Below are 22,325 nucleotides of genomic sequence, written 5' to 3'. Positions count from 1 at the left end.
TGGCTGTTGTGGCAGCAGGAAGAATAATCACCAGGAGATCCCAAACAGGTTAATGGCTCAGCCAGGAAGGTTGGTGGAAAAATGTTTCTAGATTTAATTTGCAGATTAAAATAAAAAGTTTAAATAATCCTTCGCTTGTCTGGATCTTCCGTTCTGCCTTCCTTTGGCAGAGCAGTGAGCTGCTTTGATACTGGGACTAGCAACAGCCTAGTGGGATCCAGAGTCTCCTCAAATAGCTCTATTGAGTCTTCACAGGTATCTCCGGATTTAGTAATGTCTTCTTCCTAACAGAGCTGTGGAGAAGTTCCACTCTTTCCCTTCCCCTCATATCTTTCCTTGTATGTGTCCTTCCAGCTTTGCTATACTTATTTTTCTATTAGAGTGGCTGTCACTGTCTTGTGACCCTGTACTAAATTCTTTCAACTTGAAAGTGCTCAGAAAAGTCTTTGGATTATGTTTGGTGTTTTTTTTCTCAAATTAGTTTTTTGCTATATCAGTGTGCTGAGCTTGCTCAGCATGCAGACAGAGGAGCACTAGGACCAATATAAGCAGGTTAAGCAGTTGTGAGGTCAAAAAGGAAGAAAGGGTAGGAAAAAGGTATGAGCTGGACTGCTTTCAGGGTCAAGCAACCATCAGCTCAGCTCAGCTCAGCTCAGCTGAATAATCAGCCTAACTCCATTATTTATTAATGGGGTTAATAAACTATTTTATCAGCAGCATGATTTCAACCCTTAACTTTGTTTAGTTATTTAAGTGAAGTGATTTCATGTTCAAGAGCCTACTACTCAACAACCAGAATTTTATTTTTACTTCTCCTATGAGTATGCTGATGGTGGGACCAAACATGTCTGTCAGGCATGCTGGCCACTACAACACTTCATGAGAAAAAATATCCCAAAAGAACTCTCAGGCTGTACAATGCACCTGAAATCTTTCTCTRTTTTGTGTCCTATTTCATCTAACCAAGAATCTTTCATGTGCCTTTTGAAGCTGTGTTTAAAGGCCAGGCTGGTTTGAGATAGTACAGAGGGACYGGTCATTCTTGGGATCCTTCCAATAAAAACTGAACAACTGACTGGRYGTTGTGGATTGTAGTGTAACACAAMAAAACTCCCTGCTCTAAAGGGAGCCAGTTCTGACAGGCCTGTCTGGAGGTGTATTCAGCCAGAAGGRGAGCAATTGTAAAACATGGGATTCCTAGGAGGAAAGCTAAACAGAAAATACTGAACAAGAYCTGTCTGCTCCAGAAGGAATCCTTGTTCCACTGTGAGAGGTGGAAATGGGTTGAGCAATTAGGCACAGCTACAGCTCCATCTAAATTTMGTTCCAGAGATTATATAGGCATGTCTTCTGCTGCTGGTATTCCCAGTGATTTCCCTGAAGCGGTATCAGTCTGAGCAGTGGTTATTATGTTATTCATGTCTTTATGTTCTCTATAAACTATTTAAGAGATATGGGGAAGAAATCTTTTGTACGTGGCCTCTAAGGTTCTGGGCAAGTTACAACTGACTGTTTTATCTTGCTTAACCCTGTTCATTAGAGAAAGAGGAACAAGAGGAGAATTTTTTCCATTATGTCATGTATGCCTGCCCGAAAAAAACTCTCATCAAAGTTTCAGAGAATACACTCAAGGCAGGTGCTTGTAGTGTCCTGTGGTCCATAAGAGGGCAGGAAGCACTGTGCTTTGTTTTTCAAGGAACAAAGATGGRCATCAGTTCAAATGCCATCCTGACTGTAATGGGAAAAAAGCTGATAACAGCTGGACAACATGAAAGGAACCGCAGAAGGAGCACAGAAGCAGCAGAAGCCTGGAAAATACAGAGTGGCAGTGGTGGTGATTGTATCAAAAATCTGAAGGGATGGAGGAGAGAATGAGCTTTAACTCGAGCTTAATGCAGACTATAGGGGAATGGAGAAGCAGGTCAATAGTCACAGCTGACTTGATCTAGYGTAAGCAGCAGTCCTACTGTAAATAGGKCTTTCAACTAAGTGGYTTCCAGATGTCTCTTTTAATCAACRTTTCTGAGMRCTTTTGAATTCTTGCAGTATCARGTGAGCACATGCYGTCAAATGTCTGATTTTTCTGCCTTGAAAAATACTACTGCATTGCATAAGTTTTCAAAGACATCTCCTGATGGCCTTAGAGTGGGGACCTTTCTCCTCACCCAGAAGGGCAGCCCATGGAGGAACAGGTGGGATGAGCCACGTGGAGGTGGATAGGGATGTGAGACAGGGGTTGGGCAGCTGCAGGGAACAGACTGTTGGTCAGTTTTATAATGGGGTATGGAAATGCTCGTTTCTTGGAAAATGGGTAGAGAATTATGGTAATTATTATGGGCTGGRGACCATATGGTGCACTGCAGGTGTRCCTGTCAGGTCAGTCATAAAAGAAAAGGTTTCCAGATCAGGTGCTAATGCTGRTAAGGGCTAGTGTAAGCTGGCAATATGCGACATGATCATTTCAGAGAGGGAAGCAGCTGAGGGAAGCTCAGGTCTTGCCTTTCTGTTTCCCAGATGAAGGGTGGTGCACATGCATGAGGTTCATTGAAGACAGTAGGTGTCTGTTAAGCTGCAGGGGCACAGTCTTCCCAAGTTCCAGAATAGSCATAGCTGTGTTTTTCTGTTGTTCTGCTGACTCAGGACAGCAGTCATGGGCTTCACTCAAATTCTATCCAATCCCCTGCAGTGGAGGAGCTGTTCAGYAGAGCTCAGTGCCCCTCCCTAAGGCACAGAGCTCTCACCTCCTGCTCCTGAAAGCAGCTGAGAAGCACACTGAGTCCCCTTTCTTGTTCTCAAGAGCAGGAAAATTTGACAGAAGTGGAAAAAGCCATCTGGTAGAAAGGAATGAGCAAGAAGTGAAGCCTGYCCAAGGCTGGTTTTCCTCATGCATGCAGCTGTGAACAATTACCATCACACCCACGCACCAGAGTACACACCTAATCATGCCTTGTAGGCACAGCCCGCAGCAGCCACTGGGTGCTTTCAGCTTCTGTGACAAAAAACATCCCAGTTACTATCAAATCCACTAGACCTGCCATGATGGRCACTCAGTCTCCTTCCCAATGCACTCCCTGATAACCCAAATCAATCATATATGCATGATTTTGGTATCACAGCCTTTCAGGCATCCAAGAAGGCAAAGGGTAATGAATAGAAAAATATCTACAATATCTCCTGTAGAAATCTGTGTTTTCTGCACGGGTTTTATACTGCCCCTCAGCCTGGGACCTGGGGACTATATCAAGACTAGCAGCTGCTGTGACCTAACTATGTACAWGTGTCTGAAATTAATTCAGAGGAGCTTCCCAGAGCAGCCTCCCTTGCTATATGAGCCATGAATATAAATAGACATGATAGTGGAAGCCTTCATTTCTAGAACAGTGGAAGAATTTCCTAACTCCCTGATTTTATTTATTCAAATCACATCCCAATACAATTTTGGAGCAAGAACTGGGAATATGCTGTCTCTCCAAGCCTGCTTTCCATGTAAAGGAAACCCGGGTACAAAGAGGTGCAAGGAGCAGCGTGACCCCAGGGTATGACATGGCATATTCACTAGGTACTCTCCACACAGTATGATAAGTAGGTAATTTGTTACAGACACTTAATTTAGGCATTTTAACTTCTTCCCAAATTGACTAAAAGGGACATCATGACATGACAACAAGCTCYCCAAGATGCTCATTGCTCTTGTTATACTTACTTTGAGAAGCTACTAAAATAGGTATTTAAAGATGGTGTCCTGAAAATAGCCCTGGACATCTATAATGCCCCAAACACAGGCCTCATCTTCCAAAGTTTCAAATGTAGGTCTCACCTTTTTAAAGAGAAGTGGTTTTACACATTTTATGCAAACTTTTGACTGGTTTAGGTAGGAGCTAAAGAGCTCCTCAGGAGATGATAGACCTAGGCTCAATTTTTGTTTTAGCAGATTCAAATCCACAGCTTCTGTCCTACCACCAGCATGATTTATTTTACCAAGTTTCTYACTTAGCTTAGTGCCAGCATTCCCTAAATATCTCCTTGGGACTGAGTAACTGCAACGAGATATTTGTGAATCACTAAGCCAAAAGAGAAGGGGTGCAAGCATTACCCTGTAGTTTGGGTGCTTGGATGAAAAGGAGAGTTCTGATTTCTGCTTTATGTTCAGACTGCTGTTCCTTGACTTTAGTCTAGAAACCCTCTAATAYAAATAAAATACCTCTAATATAAAATAAATCTGCATATCTAAGCCAGGGCTTCTGTGGACCATACTACAGAAAAGACAGCTGCAAAAGGAAGAGACAGGATAACTTGTGGTACCCCTAGACCTCTGACTCACAAATCTATGAGAACACACCAAATATATAGARCAGGCTCAAAAGCTGTGTTGTGCTGGAAAACTCTACACATATCTACTGCTGTGTTGGGAACAGGTGTATGGCCAGTAAAAAGATTTTTAAACTAAATTTGTATTCCTAGCYTATTGGCATTATGTCGCTCAGAAGAATTAATCATGAAATCCAAGTGCTGTGATGAGGTGAAATTCTGATAAAAAGCACAAGGTTACACAGATTTTGTGCTGTTGAGGCCCAGTTTATGAGGTGACCAGRACAGGGAGAGTGAGGTGTTCTGGGACTGGCCTTTGGCAAAGTTATTTGGATACCAGACACAACATTTATGCTCTGCAATGGCAGTGCTTATCTAGATGTTGCCTAGGCAACAACTGTGTTCCCCAATTTTAGACCAGTGTCTTACAACAGGAAATCTGGGCCAAGTGGAAGCAATCATCATCAGCAGTGTTAGCTGTGCAGGCTGGTGGGAGTTTTRATAATCACTCCTACCCTGCCTAGCAAGGCCAGCTGATGGATTTGAAGGCTGCCAGACCAGGTAACCTCCTCACCTCCATGGATGAGCCCCCTCAGCAGAAATGGGGYGTGTTGGCAAACCAGCGTGGGGGAGTACAACAAACACCATATCCCATTTTAGTACTCTTSTGGCAGGCAGGAGGGCCCTCTGCTGTGTTTTCACCTGGGCTTGAATAAGATGTCTAGAATGCCAGGATCTGAAAGCAGCTTGCTGGAGTTCAAAAGAAAAAGATGGAAGTAAAGGACCTCAGAGGTGCTGAATGATTACCCTGTCTTGGCACTGCCAGCCATGGAAGAAGACTGGGCTCCCAATGTTAATGCTAATGTTTAATGATAACATTGCAGCCTTTAATCTGAAATAAACAGAGCTGATGTAGTTAAACAAGATGAAGGGAAAATAAAAGGATGGGGTTTGACAGCTCTCATTTGAGCCAGCACTGCCATAAAACTCTCCTCCATCCTGTCCAGCACTCCAGCTCTTCTAAAACAATCTGTGACGTAGTCATGCTGCATTCAGTACATCAGTAGTGACTGAAAATTTAATCATTGGAGGTGATACACAACTCAACAGGCTGCAAAGAAGTTCTATGGTTTTTAAAAAGGCCACATATTTTTGGATTTAGTTTTCCCTTTATAAAAACTTGACTTATTCCTTCTCACACTGAGAACTTACTTGGACTTACTGAATTCTTTGAAGGAAATATTTCCATCAAAATCTGTCTACAGTCATCAGATAAATTCTGAATATACACAAGGGAAGATTTTGTTCTTTGATCAACTTAAAATTTGACCGTGTTGACACTAAGTTATGTCTGATCTCATTTACATCAGTGCATAACTCAGTTTTCTTCAACTAGAGCTGCTCTGGATTCACACTTGGGTATGTCTACAGAGAGTTTGACCTTGTTTTTTAGGCTTTTGCAAACAGTTGTTCGCAAAGAATCATTCTGCTAGCTACTCAAATTTATTTCTTCTGTGCTGAATGATCACTCACTGCCAGACGAGTCAACTCTGCCCCTCCCAAGCAAGAAAGCTCAAAATCCTGCCCTCTTATTTCACCTCATCCATGGCCCAGAATTAAAGCTGAGATATTTCCTCTTTTTCTTGGGTCCTCAAATTGAAGTAGGATTTTTTTYCTTGGGGACCTCTCATATCCTTGTTTTCCTCCCACTAGTGAGTCAAAATCACCATCTGACTTCAGAGCTCCTTATCTACTGCTCAGAAGTTCCAGAATAATGTCTGGAAAATGCTATATATGTAGTCTAATGCATAGGTAATTAAGTATTCCCATTGACATGTGAATGAATTTGCMCTTTTAAAACACAGACAGAGAAGCTACTGAATTTCCCTCTCATATCTCCTTTCCAACAAGAGGAAGAAAAAAGAATCTCACAATTTTCCTGCTAAAAAGGCAGATATTTAGGTAAAGTACACATGTAAAAAGTGCAATTTTGAGACATTGCAGTGTAGTTGCTTGTACTTGCACAGGTTTAGGGGAAAAAACATCACCAACCARAACACAAATCCAGTAAAAAAATGCCTAACCTGATATATTTGGCTTTTATACAGGTACTTTTACATCCCTGACTGGACAGGAGACCCTCTTATTTTTTTCTGTATCTGCAAGGTTTAATTTTCTGTCAGTGATACTTACCCTAGGTTTGGCCCAATCAGGATAAAACTATGTTGCTCTGGAATGTAAAACRTTAGTTGTTCTCATGCTCCTTCACAATGATGTCAAATTAGATACTGTTCTGGACAGCAGCTTCTAAATGTCTTTGAGTATGATGTTTATCTCTGCCGTGGTGCTTTGACTGGTCATATCACCCTGAAATTGCCCTGCTAAAGCTGTCAGTTCCTCTCACTGAGCATCCTGCTGGATCCTTCCAAACCTGTGGATCTGTCTCACACGGATCAGTCTGGAGTGGATTCAATAAATACACCCTGAATCCTTAGTTTTACTACTGCTTTCCTTAAGAGAAGAAGGAATTTCCCTAATTATCCTGTTTTAGCAATTGTTTTTGATGACATTTGTTCCTACACCCTCTCCCAAGTTTATTTTGTTTCAGGCCCASTAGTGTAACCCTGTTGGTGCCAGCCAGCCCACATCCTTGCCAGCCTGTTGCCATGGCAGGTGAGCTCCCTCGTGTTCTGGGGAGATTTTGGGGGSCTGGAAACCTCAGCAGGGCTTTTGTGGTGCTCTCTGCTTCCATGTGCCATCAGTTAGCAACCTCTACAGCTGGCACTGCCTGGATGCAGAGGGAAAGAACAGACAAACAAAAGTCTGCTTTTGAGACAGCAGGTTGCCTAACCCACCACGGTGATGAGTGCCTGGGATGCTCTGACTGCCTCTGCACCAAGTTCCCTGCTGAGATTAAATGAAACTGTTATATGCCATTAATAGACCATCCCTAAAYGCTTTTTCTAAAGTTGAATGCTTTTTCCAGAGCTTACAAAGGCTTCCCAGAAGTGAGCATTCTCTCCCCACAGCTCAGGGGCGGTAGGTTGGTTGGAGCACACCCAAAGAGGAAGGCAAGAAGAAGGGGAGTAGGGCAGGGGAATGTGCAGAAAAGCTGGAATTTCTGCTCCTAGATCCAGGGAGATGGGAGAATGGGGTGGTGACCATGACTCCATTGCATCACCTGGCAGCAGCAGCCACCAGCCACAGCTTCCCACAGTGACCCTGAAGGAAGAGCAGCAGCCATTCCAGCTCTCCTGACTTCATCAATCACAAAGCCAGCAGCTGTCACAAGTGTTTTACCTCCCCTCAGTAGCATGCTGCTCTGGGCAGGTACCTGTTTTATCTGCTCCCAAAAGAGCTCTGGCTTGGGTTTGARGCTACACTAGGCCATGTTTTACTGCTGATGCATTTTTGATGTACTGGTGACCTGTAAAAATCCCTGCCCAAASCTAGATGAGTAAATTCTTGTGACAGGTGAACAAAAGTTGGTCTTCCATGGCAGCTTTATATATCCAGTGCTGGAAGTCATTGGAGATTCATGGAGTAATGTCCCCTCCATGAGTAGTCCTTCCCCTGTACCAAGGCACAGCAGAGTGCAGGAGCAAATGGGGTCTCATTTCATAATCTGCCWGCTGAAAAGTAGATGTTTGTGAAAGGAAATAGGTAAAAAAATAAATGATTCTGTCACAKTTCACATTGAAATCTTGTTCTTTACAGACAAGTTCAAGCAATTCCATTTCTAAACACCGCACTGCGATCTGTGCTATAAATCAAGTGAACTCCCTCAAGTCAGSGAGCCTGTGAAAGAAATACCAGAGAAATCACAAGTCGTTGTTGCAGGGAGCGTGCACCAGACAACACTCCATTTTCACTACCCAGGAGCATGCAGGTCAAGTGTTTTGAGTAGGGAGGTAATCATGCTGCCCTGTCTTAAGCCCCCAGTTTAGGAGCTTATATGGAAGRGTTGCTTTCCCTCAACAGGCAAAGGAGAGACAGACAGCTTCCTGCAGCCAGCAATCCAGAGTATTTGTCTTATTGAAGCGCCATAGATCATCTTCTGATCATCTTCAGAAGGAGCTCCTTCTGTTCACTGCCTATACGATAAACTTAGGTGGATGACTAAAACAGGCCAATTGAGTCCTAAAATGTTCTGTCTTTCTACCCAGGGAGCTGTGGGGAGATGAGTGCAATCTAGGCTTCTAAAATCAGCTCCTGAGTTCGCTGGCTGATGTTTGCAGCATGCCTAACACACCTTCACCTGGATATCCCTGTTCTGAGGACCTTTTGTAGCCAACTGACTATATACAGTAATAGGGGGCCGGCTGTAAAGAAAGCTTGAGGAAATCTTGGTAGTGATGGGGTTAATTGGCTGCTGCTACACCTTCACGTCACTCGAAATAAAATCCTAGAAATTCTTTTAAGGTTACTCTTGTAAAAGAGCACCAAACAAGAAGCCCTTTTCCTCATTCCTCACTGAAAGTATTGTCACAGGTGTGTAATGTTACCAGGCTGCTTTGTAGTGCTCCTGTAATGSTAAAGAATTCACACATTGCCATTCTGTCTCCTCACAGCAATCCCTGCCTCAAGGAAAAGGCAGGATATTAATGCTTAATGTGGATGATGAAAGGCTATAAACTGTTGATTTGCTTACAAAGAGGGGACATTAAATTTTGTAAATATTTTTGTCTGTTGGCAACTATAGTTCTTCTCTGGCTCTTCATTCACTATATGGGCACAAATGGAGATGAACGAATGGAGATGATCAGTGAATCAAATGATAAAGCCCAGAGAAGGTCAAAGCAGTAGCATTTATTGCCATCATCTCTCAGAGAATATATGAGGCATTAAAATTCTGATACTGTACCATACTCTAGTCACAAACATTCTAATGAGCACAAATAATGGCTTCAAATGAATCTCATCTAATGACGTGCAATAATGGGAACAAGAAAAGGTGCACTCCACAACCTCTCCGAGTATGATCCTAAAAAAGAGGTTTACAGTCCATCTCAGGAGGTGAGGGCTGTGGCAGTGTATCAAGGAATACACAATATAGCCAAGCTGAGGAGTCATTATTTATTGCACAATAACTGCAGTTGATTGCTACTTCCAGATTTCTGATGCCATCCCACGCTACATCCATTTTTTTCCCCACCATGGTCATGGAATTTCTGTTGACAGATAGTGAAAGCTGCCACAAGCCAYACAGGGGAAACTATGCAAATCTCCACTGTGAATCCACGGTTACTCCAGGAGAACAGAAGGAACAATGCAGCTGACAAGACTCATATCTATCAAATCTTCTTTAATATYATCTTTCTGTATAATATGTGGTTGCAGCTTAGAAATATGCATGAGCCAGGCATATTATCTGTTTGCAGGCATCAAATCAAGGATGGAATAAATGCTTTTWATTTTATAGAATCTGGAGTGTGCAGAACAGAGTAATACTGTGCAGGATTGACTGGCAGAAGTTTGGAATTCCTCTTTGCAGGCTCCTTTCCCCAGAACTTCTAGAAAATGTGACRGAGCTTAGCAAAGCAAAGACTGAGCTGCAGATTTAAGCCTGACTTTGGCACAGRCAGCAATAATTGCAAAAGACTATAAGAATGTATTAAAGATTCAATCTCCTCACTAAAGATGAACCAAGTCGCATGTTCACCATCAGCAATAATCAAAGTGTAGTTTAGTTTACTATAAGCCTACCCTGACTTGCTTGAGATATTATTTGCCTTCCTGAACACATAACTGCTTGCAGAAACTGCCGGAATACAGCCACGGGTTTGCAAATCTTACTTTGCTCCTCTTAAAAGTCAGACCAAACTGCCACTTACAGCCCCATATTATTGTGTTTTAAATTGCATTCCACTAAAATTTAGTCCTAGCTGGAAAGCTTTTTTGTGCCATTCAGGATTCAGAGCAGCACAGAGGCCACCACACAGTGCCCCATATGGGGAAAGTGACCTTTTCAGTGCTCACACTGTGACAGTGCTGTTGGGTTTTATTTAGTATGATCATCCCACGTGATCTGCTTTGGTCATTTTCTCTGCTAAACATTAAATACTCTGACCAAACCTGGGCCTGTAAGAACTTTCTTTTGTCTACAGGTTGTCCCAACACTGCATGTTTTTGGAGCTGCATTCATCATACACTGTGCTTTTCTATGATATTTAGTATTAGTCTTTCTGCCTTTACATAATTTATTTTCTCTGCACCCTGAGTAATTTTCAGCTTTTGTTTTCTACTCAAAATGTGTTTGCTGTATTAAACTATCTTTTGCTCCAAGGTGATTCTCCATTTATGGTTCCAATCACTRCTTGCTTCTTTAAGTGAAAATGTGTCAGGCAAGCTCATTTATTTCACTTTCCGAGGTCAGTCTCTTATGTTCTCAGTTGTGTCATTAAGACATGCTGCCAACTAGAAGCTCCTGAGTTATGACTCTACCTTCAGTAGTGACATCTACTCCATACTATTGCCTTGTACTTATAAGAAATATAAAGCCATGTGTCATGAAAAATTCCACTATTGGGATCGAACCTGTGAGATTTGAGGTTTAATGCATGGGCTCTTATTACTTGCAAAACACAAGTGGGTTGGAAAAACTGAGCCAGATTTATCTTTCTTTGGCCAAATAAATACCACACGTATGCGTGAATCGAGGAGAAAAGATACCATTAAATCCTTTGAAAATCTAGTGGGGAGCCTGCTGGGTTATGGTCATTAAAAAATTTTGGAAGTGCAGTGTGCAATAGCTGCCATTAAAAGTCAGGATTTTCCTGCACTAGTGGAGCCTGATACATGACACCACATTTTCAGGAAGGGGAATGCTGGACTATATCTGTATTACAGATTGATATTGATTACCTCATGTCCACAAGTAAAGAGTTAACCCTGCAGGGCCAAATGTTCCCATCAGTATTGATCCTCTTTCAGCCAATGGTGACAGTGGTCCCTGCTGTCCTGCAGCCCAGGAACTGGTGAAATGCTGTCCAGGGATGCCATAAGCACCTTCTGCTGCCAGTCACTGCCATTATTATTATTATTTCCATGATGGATGTGATGCTGCTGATGGTGAAGTGAAGCAGCCTCGTCCACAAACACAGCTGATTGTTTGCATGCTCACTTTTGGAAGAAAAGTGATCACAGACACTACGGTTTCCTATTGTATTCAGTATGAAAAGTCGTTCATTTGCTTGTCCTGTGGGCTTCAGTGCCACCTCTGGCACAGCCAAATCCTCAGAAAAGTTGTGACTGGGGATGCACGGAAGAGCAGAAAGCTGACCCTGCTTGTATATTGTTTGAATGATGCATGGCAGGACCATGATCACCACTTTAGTAGCAGGATAATGATGAATCTTGACAAAATACATTTGCAGGACCTTTGTGCATGGCTGTACTTGTGCCTAGCTCCTGACCACAGCCCATTCTGATGTCAGTGGGAGTTTGTTGCCTAAACCACTGATTCTTGAACATTTCAAACAATTTCAACCTCCTTTTTCCCAGACCACCCATGAAGCCAGAGGGAGTTCATAAGTTTAAACCATTTTATTGTGGAACATCAATTTCACAGATCAACTGATAACCCCTCAGCAGAGACCACAGCTTGGGAGCCTCCTGCCAAAGCTTTGCTGAGAGTGCGCTCTGTAGAGTGACAGAACAGGAGGAAGAGGGAAGGGAGAAGTGGGACAGTGCTCAGCCCATACCTCTGAAGTACTGATGATGCATATGGATGTGCTTCTCTTACTCAACCACCACAGACTCGGAGATATCAGTAGGACTGTGGATTTGAGCGGACCTTAATTGACCCTTTAAAGCAATTTGGACAGGGCTGTCTGTGACACACTAAAGATTGGTGTCTATTTAAAAAAAAATACTAAAGCTGTGTGGTTACTCAGCTTCTACCAGGATACAGATAATAATGAGAATAATAGCAACCTTTCAAAGGTGGGGAATTGCCACAGGTGAGGATGGGAGTTTAATAGGTAGAGCTGCAATGTAGCTAATTTAATAGCACTYAGGCACGGGCATTAAAAGCCTCGTTCCCTTGGGTTGCTTTATACTAGACTGTAGGTGTAAAGGGAGCAGAAAGCCACTGAATCATCTTTTCTTTGGAGCAGCAAATTCACCCAATATAGGAGACAGRGGTTGTCATGTGGCAAGGTTGTATAATCTCATGAGAAAAGCTGAAGAAATTAGAAATATGCCAGCTATGTCACTGTATCCCAAAGATCCTTCTTCCAATTTATGACTACCTTGAAGATGTTTGAATTTAGGCCAAGGGTCTCCTATTACTATCCAGCCAGGGAATTTGAAGGTCACAAGCCCACAGTAGTGCTTCTGCTTGTCACTCCATTTTTTTATGCCTTTAATTAGGCTGCAGCAGAAGGTTTTGACTCAGGTGTATTTTGCTTTTCTAATCCAGGGAGTACAGACACATTAAGGTTGGGTGACATTTGATCCAAACTTCTGAGGCAATGAGAATTGCGTGTAAAATTTTAAGACTGCAGACAACACTGCCTTGTGCTTTCCTGTGGCTATATTACACGCATTTATTGAAATTCAATTTGTAGTTAGGGAACAAGAGGATTTTTTAAGGCAGTTTATTGCTGCAGGTAATAGAAAAGTCATAAATCTGCAAATGTTAAAGTTTCTGGACAGTGATACTCTAAGCAGTTGTTACTGGGGAAGTTTTACCAACCATGGGAAATCTCAGACAAATGCTGAAAATGTTTTGTTTCAAACATATTCTGAGTCACTGGAAAAAAAAAAAAAAAAAAAAAAAAAAAAAAAAAAAAAAAAAAAAAAAAAAAAAAAAAAAAAAAAAAAAAAAAAAAAGGAAAAAAAAAAAGAGGTTAAATTGCTATACCTTTTAAATATAATTTTGTCTTTCTCAAGTCTTGGGACAGTCATAGGAGCATGTGTCAGCATACTTTAATACAAATAACGGAGGTTGGCGAGACATTTTCTAGACCTTTTACTCATAGCGGAAAGTTCCTTAGCAGATATTTTCCTGCAAATAGCCCAGGGCGGTGAATGATARAATTTCCCTTCTGTAAAAGAGCTGTCTCTGAACAGAAGATATCAGTGCTGCCTCTGTGTGCAGCTGCAGTTCTTTGTAGTTAGCAAAGTATTGCTTCCAAAGCATTAAAGCAACCACAGCCAGCAGGGGTTTTTCTTTATTGCTCTTAGGCAGATAGCAGAGGTTTGGTGCTGGTTCCCACTGCTTTTGTCCCAGTGCATGAGAAGATGCTCCCTGCAATGTACAAGGTGTGGTAGTGCCTTGCTGGTGCAGGTGCACTGCTGTCTGAGGCTGAAGAAAGAAGAGTCCTCAGCCTTTCATGGCCCTGGGAGTGAGGAGCAGGCATGGATCTCTATAAACAAGTACAGCACCACTCCATCCTCAGGGAGAAATGCAGCTTCATATTCAGTGGATGACCCTTCCAAGGTCAATACAACAAAAATGGACAYGAAAGGAGGGTCTCAGTTTGTGAATTTTTGGACTAAGAAAAGGCTTGGTGTAGATGGGGAAAATGAGTCTCTCTTTCTTGTATATGAGCCAAATGAGAAGGTGCTTGAGAAATACGTGGTGAGTCCCTCCAGCTCATTCCTCATGTTCTCACCATGGCCCCCTTCATGATTCCTCCTCCCCATCTTGTCTTGTGTTCTTTGCCATCTTGATGCATCCCATCCCTAGTTAACTTGTCAGTTCTTTAGGATGAGGATAATCTTTCCTAAATATTGTACTTAGTCAGCATGACAGAAGCTTGAGAACCTCTGGGCTCTCCTGTAATGAATGTAATATATAATAATAACGAGATGTCATTGAAAAATGAGCCTGGCACTGTGCAGAATAATTGAGAGTAATGTTAGTTTTAAACAGGAACACATTTTTTTTGCTCAGTGGTGCATACATTTTGTCAGAAACAAGAATGATCAAAATTTTCAGATTTGCAATTCCCCCCTTCATTTATGTCATCACTTCTTTTTTCCTTCATTTCATTATGTGTTAGATATTTTCCTGCTTTCTACTCTAATGTGTGACAGGGGTAAAACTCAAATTCCAGGATAGAACTGAGGGTTTAGACTGCATTAAAATGAAGGTAAATACTGAAATTCCTCATTTCTAAACATTTGTTTTAATATAATTTCAACMGAAGTGCTATAAGTGAAATTTTTGTGCCAGTTATAACAAAATGTATGTAATTAAATAGATCTCTTTTTTCATTTTCTAGTCCCTCCCTAGTAGCCATCCATTTTCTACCTCTCCTTTTTTCTATTTCCCTGCATCTTCCTTCCTCACTTGCTTTCACCTGCACATGCAAACACTCACCAACACAGATATTTTGGCTGGTGCTTTGTCTCTGCACAGCAGAGAGGCTAAAGCTGAGCCTGGATTTTACATCTCTGTGTATTCTCCAAGTTCCTGTCTTGCCTTTGAGATGGTCATAGCTACACAAAGGCCTGTGGGAATATAAACATTCTTTTTCATTTCTTTGGTATCTCCTCCAATAACAACAACAACAAAAATCTTTTCTCTTTTTCTGCTTTTCCAGCAATRATGAAGAAACCATTGTCTTTACCTCTAGACTGGCAAGTTCCAGAGGGAGAAAAAGACAGGGAAAATCCCTACTTACAAAAATAATACAGTAAATTATTTTCATTATTACAGTCTGTGATACTGAGCCAGTACCTAAGAGGCCCTTCTGAGAGCTAGGGGCCCCTTTGTGCTCTGGGATGATACACAAAAGGACTGTGCTCCAAAGAGCTTCTTTTCTTCTTTTAAGGAATTTCTGGCACTGATTGGATGTTGATGAAAAGTGCTGGCTTGGCAGCAATAAAGAGGAAATTCTCCTGTTCATATGCAGACAGTGCAAGTTTCCCCTTTCTTCTGTCGCACTGGCCATCAGTGGGGCCCTGAGAACCAGTCACAGATTACCCTGCTGGGTAAAGCCCAGTGTGCAGGTTCTGGCTGATTTGTGGTTCATGGTGCAAAGTTTTCTCCCCTTGGGGGGAATTAAGGTCACTTGAGCTCATATCCCAGCCTGTGCTCAAAGCAGCCGCTTCTTCAAAGTGGTGCTGTCAGCAGCACAGAGGCAGATGTGTGTGGATGTGTGGATACTTCCCTGTGTGCATGTATGAGGTGTGTTTTCTGACCCCACTGCTCTGGGGGCTGTTTCCCCATTGACTCCTCTTCTTCATCCTCAGACTTCCCCCTCTTCACACATACCCCATGAGTCCATAAATGTGCTACCTTTTCAAAATGTTTTTTAAGGGATTTGAAATGCTCTGGATCCACCGTGGTGTGTTGGTTTAGTTTGTGTAACTCCAGTGAAGCCAGAGCACCCAAACCAGTTTACACAGACTGAGAATTAGCTCTGGATCTCCTTCTTCAGGGGACACAGCTTTGAGTCTTGAGATTCCTGAAGCCACCTTCCTGCAGGTGTAGAGGATGCAATGGGAGGGAGGCAGGAAAATGGGAGAAATGGGAGAGGAGAAGCCTTCTTCTCTGTTGCCTTTAGACACCTTGGCAGAAAAGTTGAGGCATTTCTTCTTTTCTTTCTAGACCCCCATCTGAGGAGTCACCCTGGTAGCTGGCTTAATGAACTGGTTCTGACAGAGTGTGGGACACAGAGTGACAACAGCTCTGTCTTGGAGAGGGGCCATACCTTAATTTCAGCATCTTACCCTTAAAAATAGGACAAACTTTCATTTACAAAAAAACAAAGAAATATCTAGCAGAATTAAATATAAAATTGTATGGGTAACTTTTTTTTTCCAATAGCCATTCTTACTCCTTTAGTACTCAAGATTTCTCTTGTTTCCATTCCCYTGCTTTGAGTAACCCAAACAATTTAGTTTCTGTTTATACTAAGTGGTTTTTAAATGGAAAATAGGAGCTCAAATTTAGCAGCCATTCATTAATTTCAAAGAAATGCCATGTGGCTTTTAATACATACTGTACTTTTTATAACTGGTGCACTTTTAGGAATTGAAAGTGTTAAATAAATTAAATGGTCCAGTGAATCTTTTCCACCCCAGTGTGTTGCTGGAATTTGGACCTGGTCCACTGCATTTCTTTGAAGCTCTTACTGCTTCTATATTTTGTTTTCTAATAGCCTACTTAAGACAAAGAACATTTCCTTCAGAGCTTCTAGTCAGCTCTGCATTTCACTTGGCTTCTATTTGATTTTTGGACTGTTTCTAATTGATTTCCATTAATAAGGTAAAAGCTCTGGCTGACTTTTTTTTTTTTTCCTGGTATGAAAAGAAACAAGTAATATGAAACATAAAGTTTATTTGGATTCCATCCAACCAGTTAACTCCTTTTAGTTTATCCCCAGTAGAAGTTCCTTTGGGGATGCACTATCATTTAATCAGTAGTTTCTCTTCTGCTTCTGTGTTTCTTCAATTAAAACTCATTTCACAGAGTGAACTCTGTTGCCTATTCCTGTTAGAGTTCCTCACTCCAGGGGTATGACACTCCAGGGTTATACTGTGACCAGAAATTTTGCTGCTTTTTGCATTCTGAGCACATTTTCTCCTTCCTGTAAATCATGCATGTTTGTATTTATTTGCAACTCAGTCCATGTTAATTTCCAGCTATTTACATAGCCACAGAATCTTAATTTTATCTTTGTTACTGTATCACACTTTTTTCTTGACTGACTAGAGGGAGAAAATTAGAAAGCAGACATAATCAAAACTGTAAAGCTCAATTAGAGCAAATGATGAATCATGATGTAATAAAGAAGTGATTGCAAATATTGTGTTCTATTACTTACTATATATATTTTTAAGTTGCTGTGCACTTTCATGCTTTAAAGACTATCTTAATAAATATTTCTGACCTAGCACCTCAAGTCAGCACCTGCAATAGAGAGATTTGCTCTAGTATTATTGCTGCTTTCCTCAAGGCCCACTAGAGAAGAACCAGGTTTATAAAGAGAAATATATTTAGATAGAATCAATTTTCTTTTCCATGCATGAAATTCTATCTCTGGCTCCATCAGTATTAGGTTATACCAGTATGCTGGATTATTCCCATCTTAACCTCTGAATTATGTGAGACAGGCCTAGCGTACAGAAGAAAATAGTATTTCCATCAGCAAACAAAATATTTTCTCCGAGTGTGGGCATTTGAATGCATTTTCCCTGCAGTGGTGAACCATATATTTTTTTGTTTGTTTTCTAGGCTGTCCAGTCCAATTCCTCTGCAGTGCTAATGCAGGCAGACTCCGTGCAGGAGCTGTGTGGAGTGTCAGAACTCGGCAGGCAGACAGGGACAGCAGGGCTCCACTGCCCCATYCCTGGGAGGTGAACATGGTTCTGATTGCAGACATGTGGACAAATCCTTCCCCACTGCACAGCGCAGTGTCACCGCCACAGTCTCAGGGTGCTCTTTGAGTAGCCCCAGGTCAGAGGCAGTGACCACCTACCTCTTCTTCAGGCAAACACCTTCACTCCCTTTCCTGACCTTGCCTGTGCTTGTGGAGGAAGATCATTTGGCAGCAGCACAGCATGGTCAGAAGCTCACTGGTGAGCATCCTCTGTGCCTTTCCTGGGAGCAGCAGGAGCTGGGAGAGGAACAGGTTCCACCCACACTGGCACAGCGTGTCCAACCAGGCAGCTTGCTCTTCCCTGACCTACTTCAATGGTGAGCACTCGTACTCAAGAAGCCTGGGTGCTGCAGTTCTCTGCTGGCCTGGCAGAAAGGTTTGCTTACTAGTGTTCGGAGATGTTAAGCTGAGAAATAACATGAGCATGAGGCAACAGCTTTCCTGKTTTTTCCTGGTGTCTTTGAGGACCCTCCTGGGTGACATGAGACACACACAGCTGTCACTCGCACTGACACCCATTTGGTGGAGGATGCCAATAGCTGTGCCAGCCCTGGTCAGGCTGCAATATGCCTTCTCTCAACATGAGTCAGGGCAAAGGCTTTTCCTGTCTCCAGCAGCATCTGCTTCTTGCCTTCTGACCACCAAAAACCCTCCTGCACAGCCCTAGTGCTCCCTGCTGAAGTCCCTCATTTGGCAAATATTAGTATTGTGTGTCAGTGGAGGTTCTCACTTCCTCTCTGGTTTATTTTCTAGGGTGATTTTTTTTTGAATGGTACTGGTAATTTAATGTTTACAGTGCTTTTATGGCCTTCACGCTGTATCATTTCACTGTGACCTCACAGAAAGCCTGTGCGTACATTTGCCCCACATGATTAATTATTTTAATAGACGCAAGAGAAAGAAGATGGGGAATTTGTGGATAGTGGTTTTCCTTGTTTGGTGTAGGGAAGCATTTCATTGTGGGTCATTAGGATTTGCTGTAGCATAACACAGTAATAATGWGGAAAAAGAAGTCATGTGCCTGTGGGTTGTGTGAACTGAAATTACAAGCCATGTCCAAACCTCTGAGTCACCTCTGCTGCGTCTCAACACAGTTGAGTCCAGGCAGGAGGCAATGAATGAGCAAATACAATGCTTAAAACCGTCTATCCCAGACCTCTCACTAGGTGCTACTTGAAAAACTATCCATAAGCAATGTAAAAARGGTAGGTTTAATAAATGGGCTGAGAAAGGCACATGTTACCCTCCCCAGCTAGCACTTTTTTACCCTGGATGCATGCTTCATACACCATGGCTAGGGAGTAAATAGTAATAGTAAATAATATCAGTCTAGAAACTGATCTGGTCATTAGTTGTAAAATATAATTCCACAGAATCCACACACCAGGGACCCCATCACCTATCTTCACAGTACTTCCTAAAAGAAACTGAAATCTTATAGAACAAAAAATTGGCATTGCTCTGGCAAGGAAATGAAGACTTTAAAACAAATTTAAAAAAACCCAAACAAAACAGCCATCAGATTTCATGCACAATATTTTTAGGGACTTTATTACTATCACTTCTGTTTCTGATCCCCAAGTGTGTATGCTTGATATATGGCCAAACTACAGAACTTTTCGCCAATTTGGACTCCAGCAACCACTTTGCTGGCCACTTGCCTCCCGTTGGTAGCCAGTCTGGTATCCTTTACACCTGGACTCATGTTCAAAAACACATCCCACTGTTATTCTCATATGGAGCAGGTCTGACTATTTGTTGTTGTAAGCAAACCTATTTTTTAAATTATTTTAGTGGTCAAGTGTGAGCACCTGGTAAATTGAGGGTGGGGGATGGAAATTTCTTTCTGCGGTACACTGGAAGAGTTTACAAACTTCAGGGCTGCATTTGGAAACAACAACAACACTTCCAGTCAACTGAGTAACTGTGGAAGAAGAATATGCTGTCGTAGTGACCTGCAAAATCGATGCTTTTTATGCAGAGGCCTATGAAGCATCAGGCACAGATCAGGATCAGGAGGAAAAGTGGGAGAGGGGGATGGATATGGGCATCTTAGTCTGTGATAGGAAGGGAGCTCCAACATGTTATCAGAAAACCTGGCTCAAGGGTGGTAACCAGACCACCAAAAGAGATACTGGCTCCTATTCTCAGCCCAGGTTTTATATAGCACTCAAGTCCAAAGATTTAATTTTAGATTGGTGGAGGCAAGGCTGAATGCACAAACAAAAACATCCTCCTACCAAACAATATCTCTGTTGAGCACTGTCATGCTGGGTATGAAATTTAGCTGCTCTATCCATACCAGGTCTGTTAAATATCTAGAAATTATTCATCTGTGATAACTAATGAGGAAAATAAGATCATTAATTTCAGTGTTTCTTGCAAAAGGGAAGCTGTCTGGCAAAATATGCCATACAAAACATCCATACAGAATCGTGTCATTAACTTACATGTTTAGTTCATTCACATTCCTAACCATGAATMAAAAGAAGAAATTAAATGACAATCTTTAATTGTCTGTATAATTCTTCTTAATGAGTACATTCTGGAGTACCATAACGATGGTGTAGGTTTATGAAACAGAGATCTGTCTTCCCTTAATAAGAAAGAAGGAAGCGATACTGCAATACTGGTTAATTATTGGATACCCTTTCACTGTGCATTAAAGGTCTACYGCATGCAAGCTTGGAGCAGCAAAGAGTTGTAACACTTAAAAGTACATATGTTATCAGAAAACTGAGAGGGTTACGGGAAAAGGCCAGAAACTGACAGGAAAATAAATGAAATGAAAAGTAATAGAGATGACTGTGGTAACAGCAGATCCATTAAAGAATGTATGACACGAGAGTCATGAAGGTAATGGTACTGTTCACCTGCTTAAAAATAAACCTGCAAACGTGGTTTGCTGGCTCAGTGCAGGGTGCTTAAGTGTGGCAGAGCCAAATCTGCGGTCAGTGGAGATGGGAGTTCCCAAGTCAGTGCGACTCCTCAACTCTGTAAATAAACAGACATGAGAATAGGTATGCTTGGAAGCTGAAAGATATGTTGTCAGATCTCAATGAGGCTTTTTCCATCAGTTTGTACAGCGGTAGGCCACTGCCTTGCCAAAGCTCTTTAGCCGCTGCCTAACTTCAGGCATGAAAGAGTTGCATTGACATCAGGTTTGACTGTCAACATCTGCATATTCTCACCTGTGCATGTCTCCACAAAGAGCCCAGCCATGGGTTTCCATGCTGCCTCTTGGCTGAGAAGGATTTCTCCTCACCTATCTGCAACTTCCACATACTGCTCCTTCAGACCCTGCACTGCAGTGTCTTGGAGACAGGCTGGGAAACTGCTGAGGCCATTGGATCCATCTCTAGGGTTCACTGCTTGTGTGTCCTCACCTCTGTGTCTCTTATGGGACACTYGGACACAAGCTCTTCAGGATTAGAGCTCCTTGAGGTTCAGATGCAAGACAAGCAATGGATTAAATGCTTTGTTAATCTTGAGCCTAGGTGAGTCAGTAAGAAGTGAATTAGTAAAGAGACATGGTCAGTTTGATCCCAGGTTTAAGATGATGCTTTAAATTCAATCATGCTTCTTACCTACAGCTATCCTGGACATCAAACCTGAGGTGCTGGCTCGGTGGTGTGCCCACACCAGCTCTCACTTGGTTCATAATGACAAAACCAAGAGATTCATTGTGAAGGGGCTTCAGGTCACCCATAACCCTCATGGGATATAGAGCACCTCTGGGGTGGCATGTCTCCAGTGGGATCTGTGCTGCCCAATCTACATGTTCGTGTCCTCAGTGCTCACTGAATTACAGCTGCACAGTGGTACAGCCACGTCCTCTTCATCACTGCTGATTTACTCTTCCTCCAGGTTGGTGAGGGTGCAATGGGCAGACTTGGGAGCCAGAGTGACCATGCAGGCAGTTACAGGRGATGGGGGATAAGGGGAATAAGGGGGGAGGCATCCATCAAAGACCATCCTGAAAGTCAATGTGCTATTTAAAGATTCTACTGCAGCTCTGTGATGACACTAAAGCTCACAGCTGGTTTCAAGTTGTGGCACTGAGCCTGGCTGAAGAGAAATTTTTTAGTTKTCTCTTTTTTCCCAGCAATACAGTGTTCTACTCTTGCTTGAGATTTTGCTTGTCAAATCACCCTTGAACAGATCAAAGCTACTGTTGGCAGGTATCATTTGTATAATTCAGACATCTTCATCATTTGTATAATAAAAGGTTTTGGATRCTACTTGGGGGGAAAAAAAGGGTTTTCTTTATTGTGTTGAGCTGCTGGTTCAGAATTGCTTCCAGAAGGGCATGGTGTTCTCCTGCTCATTTTGGTGAAGCAGCAATATATTTTGTTGAGGTCTGAGCTGGCTTCCTGCAGTTTTGGGCCATTACTGAATTAGAGCCAATAAAGAGCATGCCCTCTTTTCTTTGCCTGCAAGTCAAATCTTAGTGGGGCTCAGTARGACATTCAAATAATACCTGATTAAATTAGATTTCTCTGAGCAGAATGTCCAGGATGGGGTGGATGACACGACCCCACCCTCTGAGCAGTCAAATCCTACTTCCAGCAAAACCAGAGGCAGGAAAGAATGTACTGTCATAGAGACTTGAGGAGCAAAAGGCACTATTACCAATTTTCACGTGCAAATGCTTCACCCACTCTGTTAACTACAGCAATG

The sequence above is a fragment of the Malurus melanocephalus genome, unplaced genomic scaffold (genome assembly GCF_030028575.1).
Source record: "Malurus melanocephalus ecotype Western Australia unplaced genomic scaffold, MMel_1.1 scaffold_78, whole genome shotgun sequence".
Lineage (NCBI taxonomy): Eukaryota > Metazoa > Chordata > Aves > Passeriformes > Maluridae > Malurus > Malurus melanocephalus.
This window is presented reverse-complemented; position numbering follows the sequence as displayed.